Genomic DNA, 17,925 nt, shown 5'->3' with positions numbered 1-17,925 from the left:
CCTCACCTCCTGGCTCGCGCGAGTGACACGGGTAGAACTTGGTGGTAGAAGGCGTTCCGCCAAATATCGAGGCCCTAAACCGTTTAGGGCTTTGTACGTGAGCATCAACACCTTGAAGTTGATGCGGAATCGGATGGGCAGCCAGTGCAATGCGGCCAGAGTGGGCGAGATATGTTGGAATTTTCTCACCCCACTAAGGAGTCTGGCCGCCGCGTTCTGCACCACCTGAAGTTTCCGCAGCAGCCTCAAAGGTAGCCCCACGTAGAGCGCATTACAGTAGTCTAATCTTGAGATTACGAGCGCGTGCACCAAAGTGGTGAGCGCCCCAACATCAAGATAGGGCCGCAGCTGGGCCACCCGCCTAAGATGGTAAAAGGCGGTTCGGACCACCGACGCCACCTGAGTTTCCATTGTGAGTGCTGGGTCAAGATGGATTCCCAAGCTGCGGACCCCATCCTTGGTGGGAAGGGTCACCCCCCCAAAAAGTGAGGGAGTTTCCCATATCCCCAAGTGTGGGGGCACCCACCCTTAGCACCTCCGTCTTGTCCGGGTTCAGCCTCAGCCCGTTCTCCTGCATCCATTGCAGTACGGTCCCCAGGCAGCGCTGAAGGGACAGAACGGCTTCTCCTGCGGTAGGTGGAAAGGAGATGTAGAGCTGAGTATCATCGGCATACTGATGACACCGGGCTCCACACCCCCTGATGACCCCACCCAGCGGCCTCATATAGATGTTAAACAGCATTGGGGAGATAATCGACCCCTGTGGGACCCCACAATTGAGATTCCACAGGGCCGAGACGCTCTCCCCAAGCTGCACTCTCTGGGGGCGGTCCTCCAAGAAGGAACGGAGCCAAGCCAATGCGAGGCCCCCAATTCCCAACTCAGAGAGCCTCCCCAGGAGGATCCCGTGGTCAATGGTATCAAAGGCCGCTGAGATGTCGAGGAGGACCAGCAGGGACACTTTGCCCCTGTCAGCCTCCCTCAGTAGGTCATCACACAGGGCGACCAATGCCGTTTCTGTGCCATGGCGCGGCCTGAAGCCCGACTGAAATGGATCCAGGGCATCTGTTTCATCCAGGTGCGCTTGAAGCTGATCGGCCACCACCCTCTCCACCACCTTACTTAGGAAAGAAACATTGGCGACGGGCCTGTAATTGCCAATCTCGTCCGCCGCCAAACTTGGTTTCTTCCTGATGGGCCTAATGAGTGTCTCCTTGAGGGCAGATGGAAATCTGCCCTCAAGGAAAGACCCATTAATTATTACGGTGGCCCATTCCGTTGTTGTAGGCCTGGCTGCTTTGATTAGCCAGGCCGGACAGGGGTCCAGGGAGGAGGTGGTGGCGTGACAGCGATCAAGCGCCCTGGCGACAGTGTCAGGCGTGACAGGCTGAAAGGAGTCAAAAATTGCCGGGCAAGATGGAGCGCTGGACATCTCAACTCGACCAACTGTATTCAAAAAAGGAGACAGGTCCCGGCGGATGGCCTCCACTTTAGATTTAAAAAATGCTGCAAATTGGTCCGGTGTAAAACTAGGGGGAGGCCCATCACCCGGGCCAATTCCGGATAGGTCGCGCACTATACGGAATAATTCCGCCTGCTGGTTGGACGCTTCGCTTATCCAGTTAGCGAAGTATGCTCGACTGGCAGCCTTTACCTTAGCCAGGTAAAGGTTAGTGGCGACCTTAACAGCTATCCAGATATAATCCGTCGGGTCTTTTCTCCATTTGCGCTCTAGCCGTCTCCTGACCCGCTTCAGCGCCCGGAGGTCCTGGTTAAACCAGGGTGCCGGGCGGCCTCTGCGTCGGAGAGGGCGTTTAGGTGCGGTCATGTCTGCAGCCCTGACCGCAGCGGCGAACCAGCTGTCAGCCAGAACCTCGACAGGAGCGCCAGCCAGGTCAGCCATAGCACCTCTCATGGCATCCTGGAATCCAATCGGATCCAGTAGCCTTCGAGGGCGGACCATAACAATAGGTCCCTGCTCCCTGCGAGGAAAAGTTCAGGAAAGTAGGGGGGAGGCAGGAAACAGTTTGCAAAACACTTTTGAAAACTTTTTTTTTCCAAGGATGCCAATTTTAAAACATGTTTTAAGCATGTTGTGCTGATATTTTCAGCACAAAGACACAGGGGCAGGACTCTGGAAGTCACACCTTAGCCCTTTCTTTCCCATCCAGCATTCTGACCCAGAGAATTCTTCAGCACAGGGGCAGGAGTGTGGAAGCCACACCTTGCAGGGTGGAACTCACACCTTGACCCGGGCTTTGCAAGCAAGCATTCTGACCCAGAGAATTCTTCAGCACAGGGGCAGGAGTGTGGAAGCCACACCTTGCAGGGTGGAACTCACACATTGACCCGGGCTTTGCAAGCAAGCATTCTGACCCAGAGAATTCTTCAGCACAGGGGCAGGAGTGTGGAAGCCACACCTTGCAGGGTGGAACTCACACCTTGACCCGGGCTTTGCAAGCAAGCATTCTGACCCAGAGAATTCTTCAGCACAGGGGCAGGAGTGTGGAAGCCACACCTTGCAGGGTGGAACTCACACCTTGACCCAGGTTTTGCAAGCAAGCATTCTGACCCAGAGAATTCTTCAGCACAGGGGCAGGAGTGTGGAAGCCACACCTTGCAGGGTGGAACTCACACCTTGACCCGGGCTTTGCAAGCAAGCATTCTGACCCAGAGAATTCTTCAGCCAGGGGCAGGAGTGTGGAAGCCACACCTTGCAGGGTGGAACTCACACCTTGACCCGGGCTTTGCAAGCCAGCATTCTGACTCAGAGAATTTTTCAGCACAGGGGCAGGAGTGTGGAAGCCACACCTTGCAGGGTGGAACTCACACCTTGACCCGGGATTTGCAAGCAAGCATTCTGACCCAGAGAATTCTTCAGCACAGGGGCAGGAGTGTGGAAGCCACACCTTGCAGGGTGGAACTCACACCTTGACCCAGGTTTTGCAAGCAAGCATTCTGAACCAGAGAATTCTTCAGCACAGGGGTAGGAGTGTGGAAGCCACACCTTGCAGGGTGGAACTCACACCTTGACCCGGGCTTTGCAAGCAAGCATTCTGACCCAGAGAATTCTTCAGCACAGGGGCAGGAGTGTGGAAGCCACACCTTGCAGGGTGGAACTCACACCTTGACCCAGGTTTTGCAAGCAAGCATTCTGACCCAGAGAATTCTTCAGCACAGGGGCAGGAGTGTGGAAGCCACACCTTGCAGGGTGGAACTCACACCTTGACCCGGGCTTTGCAAGCAAGCATTCTGACCCAGAGAATTCTTCAGCACAGGGGCAGAAGTGTGGAAGCCACACCTTGCAGGGTGGAACTCACACCTTGACCCGGGCTTTGCAAGCAAGCATTCTGACCCAGAGAATTCTTCAGCCAGGGGCAGGAGTGTGGAAGCCACACCTTGCAGGGTGGAACTCACACCTTGACCCGGGCTTTGCAAGCCAGCATTCTGACTCAGAGAATTTTTCAGCACAGGGGCAGGAGTGTGGAAGCCACACCTTGCAGGGTGGAACTCACACCTTGACCCGGGCTTTGCAAGCAAGCATTCTGACCCAGAGAATTCTTCAGCACAGGGGCAGAAGTGTGGAAGCCACACCTTGCAGGGTGGAACTCACACCTTGACCCGGGCTTTGCAAGCAAGCATTCTGACCCAGAGAATTCTTCAGCCAGGGGCAGGAGTGTGGAAGCCACACCTTGCAGGGTGGAACTCACACCTTGACCCGGGCTTTGCAAGCCAGCATTCTGACTCAGAGAATTTTTCAGCACAGGGGCAGGAGTGTGGAAGCCACACCTTGCAGGGTGGAACTCACACCTTGACCCGGGCTTTGCAAGCAAGCATTCTGACCCAGAGAATTCTTCAGCACAGGGGCAGGAGTGTGGAAGCCACACCTTGCAGGGTGGAACTCACACCTTGACCCAGGTTTTGCAAGCAAGCATTCTGAACCAGAGAATTCTTCAGCACAGGGGTAGGAGTGTGGAAGCCACACCTTGCAGGGTGGAACTCACACCTTGACCCGGGGTTTGCAAGCAAGCATTCTGACCCAGAGAATTCTTCAGCACAGGGGCAGGAGTGTGGAAGCCACACCTTGCAGGGTGGAACTCACACCTTGATCCGGGCTTTGCAAGCCAGCATTCTGACCCAGAGAATTCTTCAGCACAGGGGCAGGAGTGTGGAAGCCACACCTTGCAGGGTGGAACTCACACCTTGACCCGGGCTTTGCAAGCAAGCATTCTGACCCAGAGAATTCTTCAGCACAGGGGCAGGAGTGTGGAAGCCACACCTTGCAGGGTGGAACTCACACCTTGACCCGGGGTTTGCAAGCAAGCATTCTGACCCAGAGAATTCTTCAGCACAGGGGCAGAAGTGTGGAAGTCACACCTTGCAGGGTGGAACTCACACCTTGACCCGGGCTTTGCAAGCAAGCATTCTGACCCAGAGAATTCTTCAGCCAGGGGCAGGAGTGTGGAAGCCACACCTTGCAGGGTGGAACTCACACCTTGACCCGGGCTTTGCAAGCAAGCATTCTGACCCAGAGAATTCTTCAGCACAGGGGCAGGAGTGTGGAAGCCACACCTTGCAGGGTGGAACTCACACCTTGACCCGGGCTTTGCAAGCAAGCATTCTGACCCAGAGAATTCTTCAGCACAGGGGCAGAAGTGTGGAAGCCACACCTTGCAGGGTGGAACTCACACCTTGACCCAGGTTTTGCAAGCCAGCATTCTGACCCAGAGAATTCTTCAGCACAGGGGCAGGAGTGTGGAAGCCACACCTTGCAGGGTGGAACTCACACCTTGACCCGGGCTTTGCAAGCCAGCATTCTGACCCAGAGAATTCTTCAGCACAGGGGCAGGAGTGTGGAAGCCACACCTTGCAGGGTGGAACTCACACCTTGACCCGGGCTTTGCAAGCAAGCATTCTGACCCAGAGAATTCTTCAGCACAGGGGCAGGAGTGTGGAAGCCACACCTTGCAGGGTGGAACTCACACCTTGACCCAGGTTTTGCAAGCAAGCATTCTGACCCAGAGAATTCTTCAGCACAGGGGCAGGAGTGTGGAAGCCACACCTTGCAGGGTGGAACTCACACCTTGACCCGGGCTTTGCAAGCAAGCATTCTGACCCAGAGAATTCTTCAGCCAGGGGCAGGAGTGTGGAAGCCACACCTTGCAGGGTGGAACTCACACCTTGACCCGGGCTTTGCAAGCCAGCATTCTGACTCAGAGAATTTTTCAGCACAGGGGCAGGAGTGTGGAAGCCACACCTTGCAGGGTGGAACTCACACCTTGACCCGGGCTTTGCAAGCAAGCATTCTGACCCAGAGAATTCTTCAGCACAGGGGCAGGAGTGTGGAAGCCACACCTTGCAGGGTGGAACTCACACCTTGACCCAGGTTTTGCAAGCAAGCATTCTGAACCAGAGAATTCTTCAGCACAGGGGTAGGAGTGTGGAAGCCACACCTTGCAGGGTGGAACTCACACCTTGACCCGGGGTTTGCAAGCAAGCATTCTGACCCAGAGAATTCTTCAGCACAGGGGCAGGAGTGTGGAAGCCACACCTTGCAGGGTGGAACTCACACCTTGATCCGGGCTTTGCAAGCCAGCATTCTGACCCAGAGAATTCTTCAGCACAGGGGCAGGAGTGTGGAAGCCACACCTTGCAGGGTGGAACTCACACCTTGACCCGGGCTTTGCAAGCAAGCATTCTGACCCAGAGAATTCTTCAGCACAGGGGCAGGAGTGTGGAAGCCACACCTTGCAGGGTGGAACTCACACCTTGACCCGGGGTTTGCAAGCAAGCATTCTGACCCAGAGAATTCTTCAGCACAGGGGCAGAAGTGTGGAAGTCACACCTTGCAGGGTGGAACTCACACCTTGACCCGGGCTTTGCAAGCAAGCATTCTGACCCAGAGAATTCTTCAGCCAGGGGCAGGAGTGTGGAAGCCACACCTTGCAGGGTGGAACTCACACCTTGACCCGGGCTTTGCAAGCAAGCATTCTGACCCAGAGAATTCTTCAGCACAGGGGCAGGAGTGTGGAAGCCACACCTTGCAGGGTGGAACTCACACCTTGACCCGGGCTTTGCAAGCAAGCATTCTGACCCAGAGAATTCTTCAGCACAGGGGCAGAAGTGTGGAAGCCACACCTTGCAGGGTGGAACTCACACCTTGACCCGGGCTTTGCAAGCAAGCATTCTGACCCAGAGAATTCTTCAGCCAGGGGCAGGAGTGTTGAAGCCACACCTTGCAGGGTGGAACTCACACCTTGACCCGGGCTTTGCAAGCCAGCATTCTGACTCAGAGAATTTTTCAGCACAGGGGCAGGAGTGTGGAAGCCACACCTTGCAGGGTGGAACTCACACCTTGACCCGGGCTTTGCAAGCAAGCATTCTGACCCAGAGAATTCTTCAGCACAGGGGCAGGAGTGTGGAAGCCACACCTTGCAGGGTGGAACTCACACCTTGACCCAGGTTTTGCAAGCAAGCATCCTGACCCAGAGAATTCTTCAGCACAGGGGTAGGAGTGTGGAAGCCACACCTTGCAGGGTGGAACTCACACCTTGACCCGGGGTTTGCAAGCAAGCATTCTGACCCAGAGAATTCTTCAGCACAGGGGCAGGAGTGTGGAAGCCACACCTTGCAGGGTGGAACTCACACCTTGATCTGGGCTTTGCAAGCCAGCATTCTGACCCAGAGAATTCTTCAGCACAGGGGCAGGAGTGTGGAAGCCACACCTTGCAGGGTGGAACTCACACCTTGACCCGGGCTTTGCAAGCAAGCATTCTGACCCAGAGAATTCTTCAGCACAGGGGCAGGAGTGTGGAAGCCACACCTTGCAGGGTGGAACTCACACCTTGACCCGGGGTTTGCAAGCAAGCATTCTGACCCAGAGAATTCTTCAGCACAGGGGCAGAAGTGTGGAAGTCACACCTTGCAGGGTGGAACTCACACCTTGACCCGGGCTTTGCAAGCAAGCATTCTGACCCAGAGAATTCTTCAGCCAGGGGCAGGAGTGTGGAAGCCACACCTTGCAGGGCGGAACTCACACCTTGACCCGGGCTTTGCAAGCAAGCATTCTGACCCAGAGAATTCTTCAGCACAGGGGCAGGAGTGTGGAAGCCACACCTTGCAGGGTGGAACTCACACCTTGACCCGGGCTTTGCAAGCAAGCATTCTGACCCAGAGAATTCTTCAGCACAGGGGCAGAAGTGTGGAAGCCACACCTTGCAGGGTGGAACTCACACCTTGACCCAGGTTTTGCAAGCAAGCATTCTGACCCAGAGAATTCTTCAGCACAGGGGCAGGAGTGTGGAAGCCACACCTTGCAGGGTGGAACTCACACCTTGACCCGGGCTTTGCAAGCCAGCATTCTGACCCAGAGAATTCTTCAGCACAGGGGCAGGAGTGTGGAAGCCACACCTTGCAGGGTGTAACTCACACCTTGACCCGGGCTTTGCAAGCAAGCATTCTGACCCAGAGAATTCTTCAGCACAGGGGCAGGAGTGTGGAAGCCACACCTTGGAGGGTGGAACTCACACCTTGACCCAGGTTTTGCAAGCAAGCATTCTGACCCAGAGAATTCTTCAGCACAGGGGCAGGAGTGTGGAAGCCACACCTTGCAGGGTGGAACTCACACCTTGACCCGGGCTTTGCAAGCAAGCATTCTGACCCAGAGAATTCTTCAGCACAGGGGCAGGAGTGTGGAAGCCACACCTTGCAGGGTGGAACTCACACCTTGACCCGGGCTTTGCAAGCAAGCATTCTGACCCAGAGAATTCTTCAGCACAGGGGCAGGAGTGTGGAAGCCACACCTTGCAGGGTGGAACTCACACCTTGACCCGGGCTTTGCAAGCAAGCATTCTGACCCAGAGAATTCTTCAGCACAGGGGCAGGAGTGTGGAAGCCACACCTTGCAGGGTGGAACTCACACCTTGACCCGGGCTTTGCAAGCAAGCATTCTGACCCAGAGAATTCTTCAGCACAGGGGCAGGAGTGTGGAAGCCACACCTTGCAGGGTGGAACTCACACCTTGATCCGGGCTTTGCAAGCCAGCATTCTGACCCAGAGAATTCTTCAGCACAGGGGCAGGAGTGTGGAAGCCACACCTTGCAGGGTGGAACTCACACCTTGACCCGGGCTTTGCAAGCAAGCATTCTGACCCAGAGAATTCTTCAGCACAGGGGCAGGAGTGTGGAAGCCACACCTTGCAGGGTGGAACTCACACCTTGACCCGGGGTTTGCAAGCAAGCATTCTGACCCAGAGAATTCTTCAGCACAGGGGCAGAAGTGTGGAAGTCACACCTTGCAGGGTGGAACTCACACCTTGACCCGGGCTTTGCAAGCAAGCATTCTGACCCAGAGAATTCTTCAGCCAGGGGCAGGAGTGTGGAAGCCACACCTTGCAGGGTGGAACTCACACCTTGACCCGGGCTTTGCAAGCAAGCATTCTGACCCAGAGAATTCTTCAGCACAGGGGCAGGAGTGTGGAAGCCACACCTTGCAGGGTGGAACTCACACCTTGACCCGGGCTTTGCAAGCAAGCATTCTGACCCAGAGAATTCTTCAGCACAGGGGCAGAAGTGTGGAAGCCACACCTTGCAGGGTGGAACTCACACCTTGACCCAGGTTTTGCAAGCCAGCATTCTGACCCAGAGAATTCTTCAGCACAGGGGCAGGAGTGTGGAAGCCACACCTTGCAGGGTGGAACTCACACCTTGACCCGGGCTTTGCAAGCCAGCATTCTGACCCAGAGAATTCTTCAGCACAGGGGCAGGAGTGTGGAAGCCACACCTTGCAGGGTGGAACTCACACCTTGACCCGGGCTTTGCAAGCAAGCATTCTGACCCAGAGAATTCTTCAGCACAGGGGCAGGAGTGTGGAAGCCACACCTTGGAGGGTGGAACTCACACCTTGACCCGGGTTTTGCAAGCAAGCATTCTGACCCAGAGAATTCTTCAGCACAGGGGCAGGAGTGTGGAAGCCACACCTTGCAGGGTGGAACTCACACCTTGACCCGGGCTTTGCAAGCAAGCATTCTGACCCAGAGAATTCTTCAGCACAGGGGCAGGAGTGTGGAAGCCACACCTTGCAGGGTGGAACTCACACCTTGACCCGGGCTTTGCAAGCAAGCATTCTGACCCAGAGAATTCTTCAGCACAGGGGCAGGAGTGTGGAAGCCACACCTTGCAGGGTGGAACTCACACCTTGACCCGGGCTTTGCAAGCAAGCATTCTGACCCAGAGAATTCTTCAGCACAGGGGCAGGAGTGTGGAAGCCACACCTTGCAGGGTGGAACTCACACCTTGACCCGGGCTTTGCAAGCAAGCATTCTGACCCGGAGAATTATTCAGCCAGGGGCAGGAGTGTGGAAGCCACACCTTGCATTGTGGAACTCACACCTTGACCCGGGCTTTGCAAGCCAGCATTCTGACCCAGAGAATTCTTCAGCACAGGGGCAGGAGTGTGGAAGCCACACCTTGCAGGGTGGAACTCACACCTTCACCCGGGCTTTGCAAGCAAGCATTCTGACCCAAAGAATTCTTCAGCACAGGGGCAGGAGTGTGGAAGCCACACCTTGCAGGGTGGAACTCACACCTTGACCCAGGTTTTGCAAGCCAGCATTCTGACCCAGAGAATTCTTCAGCACAGGGGCAGGAGTGTGGAAGCCACACCTTGCAGGGTGGAACTCACACCTTGACCCGGGCTTTGCAAGCAAGCATTCTGACCCAGAGAATTCTTCAGCACAGGGGCAGAAGTGTGGAAGCCACACCTTGCAGGGTGGAACTCACACCTTGACCCAGGTTTTGCAAGCCAGCATTCTGACCCAGAGAATTCTTCAGCACAGGGGCAGGAGTGTGGAAGCCACACCTTGCAGGGTGGAACTCACACCTTGACCCGGGCTTTGCAAGCAAGCATTCTGACCCAGAGAATTCTTCAGCACAGGGGCAGGAGTGTGGAAGCTACACCTTGCAGGGTGGAACTCACACCTTGACCCGCGCTTTGCAAGCAAGCATTCTGACCCAGAGAATTCTTCAGCACAGGGGCAGGAGTGTGGAAGCCACACCTTGCAGGGTGGAACTCACACCTTGACCCGGGCTTTGCAAGCCAGCATTCTGACCCAGAGAATTCTTCAGCACAGGGGCAGGAGTGTGGAAGCCACACCTTGCAGGGTGGAACTCACACCTTGACCCGGGCTTTGCAAGCAAGCATTCTGACCCAGAGAATTCTTCAGCACAGGGGCAGGAGTGTGGAAGCCACACCTTGCAGGGTGGAACTCACCCTGCTTGCAAGCAAGCATTCTGACCCAGAGATTTCTTCAGCACAGGGGCAGGAGTGTGGAAGCCACACCTTGGAGGGTGGAACTCACACCTTGACCCAGGTTTTGCAAGCAAGCATTCTGACCCAGAGAATTCTTCAGCACAGGGGCAGGAGTGTGGAAGCCACACCTTGCAGGGTAGAACTCACACCTTGACCCGGGCTTTGCAAGCAAGCATTCTGACCCAGAGAATTCTTCAGCACAGGGGCAGGAGTGTGGAAGCCACACCTTGTAGGGTGGAACTCACACCTTGACCCGGGGTTTGCAAGCAAGCATTCTGACCCAGAGAATTCTTCAGCAAAGGGGCAGGAGTGTGGAAGCCACACCTTGCAGGGTGGAACTCACACCTTGACCCGGGCTTTGCAAGCAAGCATTCTGACCCAGAGAATTCTTCAGCACAGGGGCAGGAGTGTGGAAGCCACACCTTGCAGGGTGGAACTCACACCTTGACCCGGGCTTTGCAAGCAAGCATTCCGACCCAGAGAATTCTTCAGCCAGGGGCAGGAGTGTGGAAGCCACACCTTGCAGGGTGGAACTCACACCTTGACCCGGGCTTTGCAAGCCAGCATTCTGACCCAGAGAATTCTTCAGCACAGGGGCAGGAGTGTGGAAGCCACACCTTGCAGGGTGGAACTCACACCTTGACCCGGGCTTTGCAAGCAAGCATTCTGACCCAGAGAATTCTTCAGCACAGGGGCAGGAGTGTGGAAGCCACACCTTGCAGTGTGGAACTCACACCTTGACCCAGGTTTTGCAAGCAAGCATTCTGAACCAGAGAATTCTTCAGCACAGGGGCAGAATTGTGGAAGCCACACCTTGCAGGGTGGAACTCACACCTTGACCCGGGCTTTGCAAGCAAGCATTCTGACCCAGAGAATTCTTCAGCACAGGGGCAGGAGTGTGGAAGCCACACCTTGCAGGGTGGAACTCACACCTTGATCCGGGCTTTGCAAGCCAGCATTCTGACCCACAGAATTCTTCAGCACAGGGGCAGGAGTGTGGAAGCCACACCTTGCAGGGTGGAACTCACACCTTGACCCGGGCTTTGCAAGCAAGCATTCTGACCCAGAGAATTCTTCAGCACAGGGGCAGAAGTGTGGAAGCCACACCTTGCAGGGTGGAACTCACACCTTGACCCGGGGTTTGCAAGCAAGCATTCTGACCCAGAGAATTCTTCACAGGGGCAGAAGTGTGGAAGCCACACCTTGCAGGGTGGAACTCACACCTTGACCCGGGCTTTGCAAGCAAGCATTCTGACCCAGAGAATTCTTCAGCCAGGGGCAGGAGTGTGGAAGCCACACCTTGCAGGGTGGAACTCACACCTTGACCCGGGTTTTGCAAGCCAGCATTCTGACCCAGAGAATTCTTCAGCACAGGGGCAGGAGTGTGGAAGCCACACCTTGCAGGGTGGAACTCACACCTTGACCCGGGTTTTGCAAGCCAGCATTCTGACCCAGAGAATTCTTCAGCACAGGGGCAGGAGTGTGGAAGCCACACCTTGCAGGGTGGAACTCACACCTTGACCCGGGCGTAGCAAGCCAGCATTCTGACCCAGAGAATTCTTCAGCACAGGGGCAGGAGTGTGGAAGCCACACCTTGCAGGGTGGAACTCACACCTTGACCCGGGCTTTGCAAGCAAGCATTCTGACCCAGAGAATTCTTCAGCACAGGGGCAAGAGTGTGGAAGCCACACCTTGCAGGGTGGAACTCACACCTTGACCCGGGCTTTGCAAGCAAGCATTCTGACCCAGAGAATTCTTCAGCACAGGGGCAGGAGTGTGGAAGCCACACCTTGGAGGGTGGAACTCACACCTTGACCCAGGTTTTGCAAGCAAGCATTCTGACCCAGAGAATTCTTCAGCACAGGGGCAGGAGTGTGGAAGCCACACCTTGCAGGGTGGAACTCACACCTTGACCCGGGCTTTGCAAGCAAGCATTCTGACCCAGAGAATTCTTCAGCACAGGGGCAGGAGTGTGGAAGCCACACCTTGCAGGGTGGAACTCACACCTTGACCCGGGCTTTGCAAGCAAGCATTCTGACCCAGAGAATTCTTCAGCACAGGGGCAGGAGTGTGGAAGCCACACCTTGCAGGGTGGAACTCACACCTTGACCCGGGCTTTGCAAGCAAGCATTCTGACCCAGAGAATTCTTCAGCCAGGGGCAGGAGTGTGGAAGCCACACCTTGCAGGGTGGAACTCACACCTTGACCCGGGCTTTGCAAGCCAGCATTCTGACCCAGAGAATTCTTCAGCACAGGGGCAGGAGTGTGGAAGCCACACCTTGCAGGGTGGAACTCACACCTTGACCCGGGCTTTGCAAGCAAGCATTCTGACCCAGAGAATTCTTCAGCACAGGGGCAGGAGTGTGGAAGCCACACCTTGCAGGGTGGAACTCACACCTTGACCCAGGTTTTGCAAGCCAGCATTCTGACCCAGAGAATTCTTCAGCACAGGGGCAGGAGTGTGGAAGCCACACCTTGCAGGGTGGAACTCACACCTTGACCCGGGCTTTGCAAGCCAGCATTCTGACCCAGAGAATTCTTCAGCACAGGGGCAGGAGTGTGGAAGCCACACCTTGCAGGGTGGAACTCACACCTTAGCCCTTTCTTTCCCATCCAGCATTCTGACCCAGAGAATTCTTCAGCACAGGGGCAGGAGTGTGGAAGCCACACCTTGCAGGGTGGAACTCACACCTTGACCCGGGCTTTGCAAGCAAGCATTCTGACCCAGAGAATTCTTCAGCACAGGGGCAGGAGTGTGGAAGCCACACCTTGCAGGGTGGAACTCACCCTGCTTGCAAGCCAGCATTCTGACCCAGAGAATTCTTCAGCACAGGGGCAGGAGTGTGGAAGCCACACCTTGGAGGGTGGAACTCACACCTTGACCCAGGTTTTGCAAGCAAGCATTCTGACCCAGAGAATTCTTCAGCACAGGGGCAGGAGTGTGGAAGCCACACCTTGCAGGGTGGAACTCACACCTTGACCCGGGCTTTGCAAGCAAGCATTCTGACCCAGAGAATTCTTCAGCACAGGGGCAGGAGTGTGGAAGCCACACCTTGTAGGGTGGAACTCACACCTTGACCCGGGCTTTGCAAGCAAGCATTCTGACCCAGAGAATTCTTCAGCAAAGGGGCAGGAGTGTGGAAGCCACACCTTGCAGGGTGGAACTCACACCTTGACCCGGGCTTTGCAAGCAAGCATTCTGACCCAGAGAATTCTTCAGCACAGGGGCAGGAGTGTGGAAGCCACACCTTGCAGGGTGGAACTCACACCTTGACCCGGGCTTTGCAAGCAAGCATTCTGACCCAGAGAATTCTTCAGCCAGGGGCAGGAGTGTGGAAGCCACACCTTGCAGGGTGGAACTCACACCTTGACCCGGGCTTTGCAAGCCAGCATTCTGACCCAGAGAATTCTTCAGCACAGGGGCAGGAGTGTGGAAGCCACACCTTGCAGGGTGGAACTCACACCTTGACCCGGGCTTTGCAAGCAAGCATTCTGACCCAGAGAATTCTTCAGCACAGGGGCAGGAGTGTGGAAGCCACACCTTGCAGGATGGAACTCACACCTTGACCCAGGTTTTGCAAGCAAGCATTCTGAACCAGAGAATTCTTCAGCACAGGGGCAGAATTGTGGAAGCCACACCTTGCAGGGTGGAACTCACACCTTGACCCGGGCTTTGCAAGCAAGCATTCTGACCCAGAGAATTCTTCAGCACAGGGGCAGGAGTGTGGAAGCCACACCTTGCAGGGTGGAACTCACACCTTGATCCGGGCTTTGCAAGCCAGCATTCTGACCCACAGAATTCTTCAGCACAGGTGCAGGAGTGTGAAAGCCACACCTTGCAGGGTGGAACTCACACCTTGACCCGGGCTTTGCAAGCAAGCATTCTGACCCAGAGAATTCTTCAGCACAGGGGCAGGAGTGTGGAAGCCACACCTTGCAGGGTGGAACTCACACCTTGACCCGGGCTTTGCAAGCAAGCATTCTGACCCAGAGAATTCTTCAGCACAGGGGCAGGAGTGTGGAAGCCACACCTTGCAGGGTGGAACTCACACCTTGACCCAGGTTTTGCAAGCAAGCATTCTGAACCAGAGAATTCTTCAGCACAGGGGCAGAATTGTGGAAGCCACACCTTGCAGGGTGGAACTCACACCTTGACCCGGGCTTTGCAAGCAAGCATTCTGACCCAGAGAATTCTTCAGCACAGGGGCAGGAGTGTGGAAGCCACACCTTGCAGGGTGGAACTCACACCTTGATCCGGGCTTTGCAAGCCAGCATTCTGACCCACAGAATTCTTCAGCACAGGGGCAGGAGTGTGGAAGCCACACCTTGCAGGGTGGAACTCACACCTTGACCCGGGCTTTGCAAGCAAGCATTCTGACCCAGAGAATTCTTCAGCACAGGGGCAGAAGTGTGGAAGCCACACCTTGCAGGGTGGAACTCACACCTTGACCCGGGGTTTGCAAGCAAGCATTCTGACCCAGAGAATTCTTCACAGGGGCAGAAGTGTGGAAGCCACACCTTGCAGGGTGGAACTCACACCTTGACCCGGGCTTTGCAAGCAAGCATTCTGACCCAGAGAATTCTTCAGCCAGGGGCAGGAGTGTGGAAGCCACACCTTGCAGGGTGGAACTCACACCTTGACCCGGGTTTTGCAAGCCAGCATTCTGACCCAGAGAATTCTTCAGCACAGGGGCAGGAGTGTGGAAGCCACACCTTGCAGGGTGGAACTCACACCTTGACCCGGGTTTTGCAAGCCAGCATTCTGACCCAGAGAATTCTTCAGCACAGGGGCAGGAGTGTGGAAGCCACACCTTGCAGGGTGGAACTCACACCTTGACCCGGGCTTTGCAAGCCAGCATTCTGACCCAGAGAATTCTTCAGCACAGGGGCAGGAGTGTGGAAGCCACACCTTGCAGGGTGGAACTCACACCTTGACCCGGGCTTTGCAAGCAAGCATTCTGACCCAGAGAATTCTTCAGCCAGGGGCAGGAGTGTGGAAGCCACACCTTGCAGGGTGGAACTCACACCTTGACCCGGGCTTTGCAAGCCAGCATTCTGACCCAGAGAATTCTTCAGCACAGGGGCAGGAGTGTGGAAGCCACACCTTGCAGGGTGGAACTCACACCTTGACCCGGGCTTTGCAAGCAAGCATTCTGACCCAGAGAATTCTTCAGCACAGGGGCAGGAGTGTGGAAGCCACACCTTGCAGGGTGGAACTCACACCTTGACCCAGGTTTTGCAAGCCAGCATTCTGACCCAGAGAATTCTTCAGCACAGGGGCAGGAGTGTGGAAGCCACACCTTGCAGGGTGGAACTCACACCTTGACCCGGGCTTTGCAAGCAAGCATTCTGACCCAGAGAATTCTTCAGCCAGGGGCAGGAGTGTGGAAGCCACACCTTGCAGGGTGGAACTCACACCTTGACCCGGGTTTTGCAAGCCAGCATTCTGACCCAGAGAATTCTTCAGCACAGGGGCAGGAGTGTGGAAGCCACACCTTGCAGGGTGGAACTCACACCTTGACCCGGGTTTTGCAAGCCAGCATTCTGACCCAGAGAATTCTTCAGCACAGGGGCAGGAGTGTGGAAGCCACACCTTGCAGGGTGGAACTCACACCTTGACCCGGGCTTTGCAAGCCAGCATTCTGACCCAGAGAATTCTTCAGCACAGGGGCAAGAGTGTGGAAGCCACACCTTGCAGGGTGGAACTCACACCTTGACCCGGGCTTTGCAAGCAAGCATTCTGACCCAGAGAATTCTTCAGCACAGGGGCAGGATTGTGGAAGCCACACCTTGGAGGGTGGAACTCACACCTTGACCCAGGTTTTGCAAGCAAGCATTCTGACCCAGAGAATTCTTCAGCACAGGGGCGGGAGTGTGGAAGCCACACCTTGCAGGGTGGAACTCACACCTTGACCCGGGCTTTGCAAGCAAGCATTCTGACCCAGAGAATTCTTCAGCACAGGGGCAGGAGTGTGGAAGCCACACCTTGCAGGGTGGAACTCACACCTTGACCCGGGCTTTGCAAGCAAGCATTCTGACCCAGAGAATTCTTCAGCACAGGGGCAGGAGTGTGGAAGCCACACCTTGCAGGGTGGAACTCACACCTTGACCCGGGCTTTGCAAGCAAGCATTCTGACCCAGAGAATTCTTCAGCCAGGGGCAGGAGTGTGGAAGCCACACCTTGCAGGGTGGAACTCACACCTTGACCCGGGCTTTGCAAGCCAGCATTCTGACCCAGAGAATTCTTCAGCACAGGGGCAGGAGTGTGGAAGCCACACCTTGCAGGGTGGAACTCACACCTTGACCCGGGCTTTGCAAGCAAGCATTCTGACCCAGAGAATTCTTCAGCACAGGGGCAGGAGTGTGGAAGCCACACCTTGCAGGGTGGAACTCACACCTTGACCCAGGTTTTGCAAGCCAGCATTCTGACCCAGAGAATTCTTCAGCACAGGGGCAGGAGTGTGGAAGCCACACCTTGCAGGGTGGAACTCACACCTTGACCCGGGCTTTGCAAGCAAGCATTCTGACCCAGAGAATTCTTCAGCACAGGGGCAGAAGTGTGGAAGCCACACCTTGCAGGGTGGAACTCACACCTTAGCCCTTTCTTTCCCATCCAGCATTCTGACCCAGAGAATTCTTCAGCACAGGGTCAGGAGTGTGGAAGCCACACCTTGCAGGGTGGAACTCACACCTTGACCCGGGCTTTGCAAGCAAGCATTCTGACCCAGAGAATTCTTCAGCACAGGGGCAGGAGTGTGGAAGCCACACCTTGCAGGGTGGAACTCACACCTTGACCCAGGTTTTACAAGCCAGCATTCTGACCCAGAGAATTCTTCAGCACAGGGGCAGGAGTGTGGAAGCCACACCTTGCAGGGTGGAACTCACACCTTGACCCGGGCTTTGCAAGCAAGCATTCTGACCCAGAGAAGTCTTCAGCACAGGGGCAGGAGTGTGGAAGCCACACCTTGCAGGGTGGAACTCACACCTTGACCCGGGCTTTGCAAGCAAGCATTCTGACCCAGAGAATTTTTCAGCACAGGGGCAGGAGTGTGGAAGCCACACCTTGGAGGGTGGAACTCACACCTTGACCCAGGTTTTGCAAGCAAGCATTCTGACCCAGAGAATTCTTCAGCACAGGGGCAGGAGTGTGGAAGCCACACCTTGCAGGGTGGAACTCACACCTTGACCCGGGCTTTGCAAGCAAGCATTCTGACCCAGAGAATTCTTCAGCACAGGGGCAGAAGTGTGGAAGCCACACCTTGCAGGGTGGAACTCACAACTTGACCCGGGCTTTGCAAGCAAGCATTCTGACCCAGAGAATTCTTCAGCCAGGGGCAGGAGTGTGGAAGCCACACCTTGCAGGGAGGAACTCACACCTTGACCCGGGCTTTGCAAGCCAGCATTCTGACTCAGAGAATTTTTCAGCACAGGGGCAGGAGTGTGGAAGCCACACCTTGCAGGGTGGAACTCACACCTTGACCCGGGCTTTGCAAGCAAGCATTCTGACCCAGAGAATTCTTCAGCACAGGGGCAGGAGTGTGGAAGCCACACCTTGCAGGGTGGAACTCACACCTTGACCCAGGTTTTGCAAGCAAGCATTCTGACCCAGAGAATTCT

Source organism: Pogona vitticeps, chromosome W (assembly GCF_051106095.1).
Source record: "Pogona vitticeps strain Pit_001003342236 chromosome W, PviZW2.1, whole genome shotgun sequence".
NCBI classification, from domain to species: domain Eukaryota; kingdom Metazoa; phylum Chordata; class Lepidosauria; order Squamata; family Agamidae; genus Pogona; species Pogona vitticeps.
The sequence above is the reverse complement of the archived record's forward strand: the minus strand, read 5'-3'. Positions refer to the sequence as shown.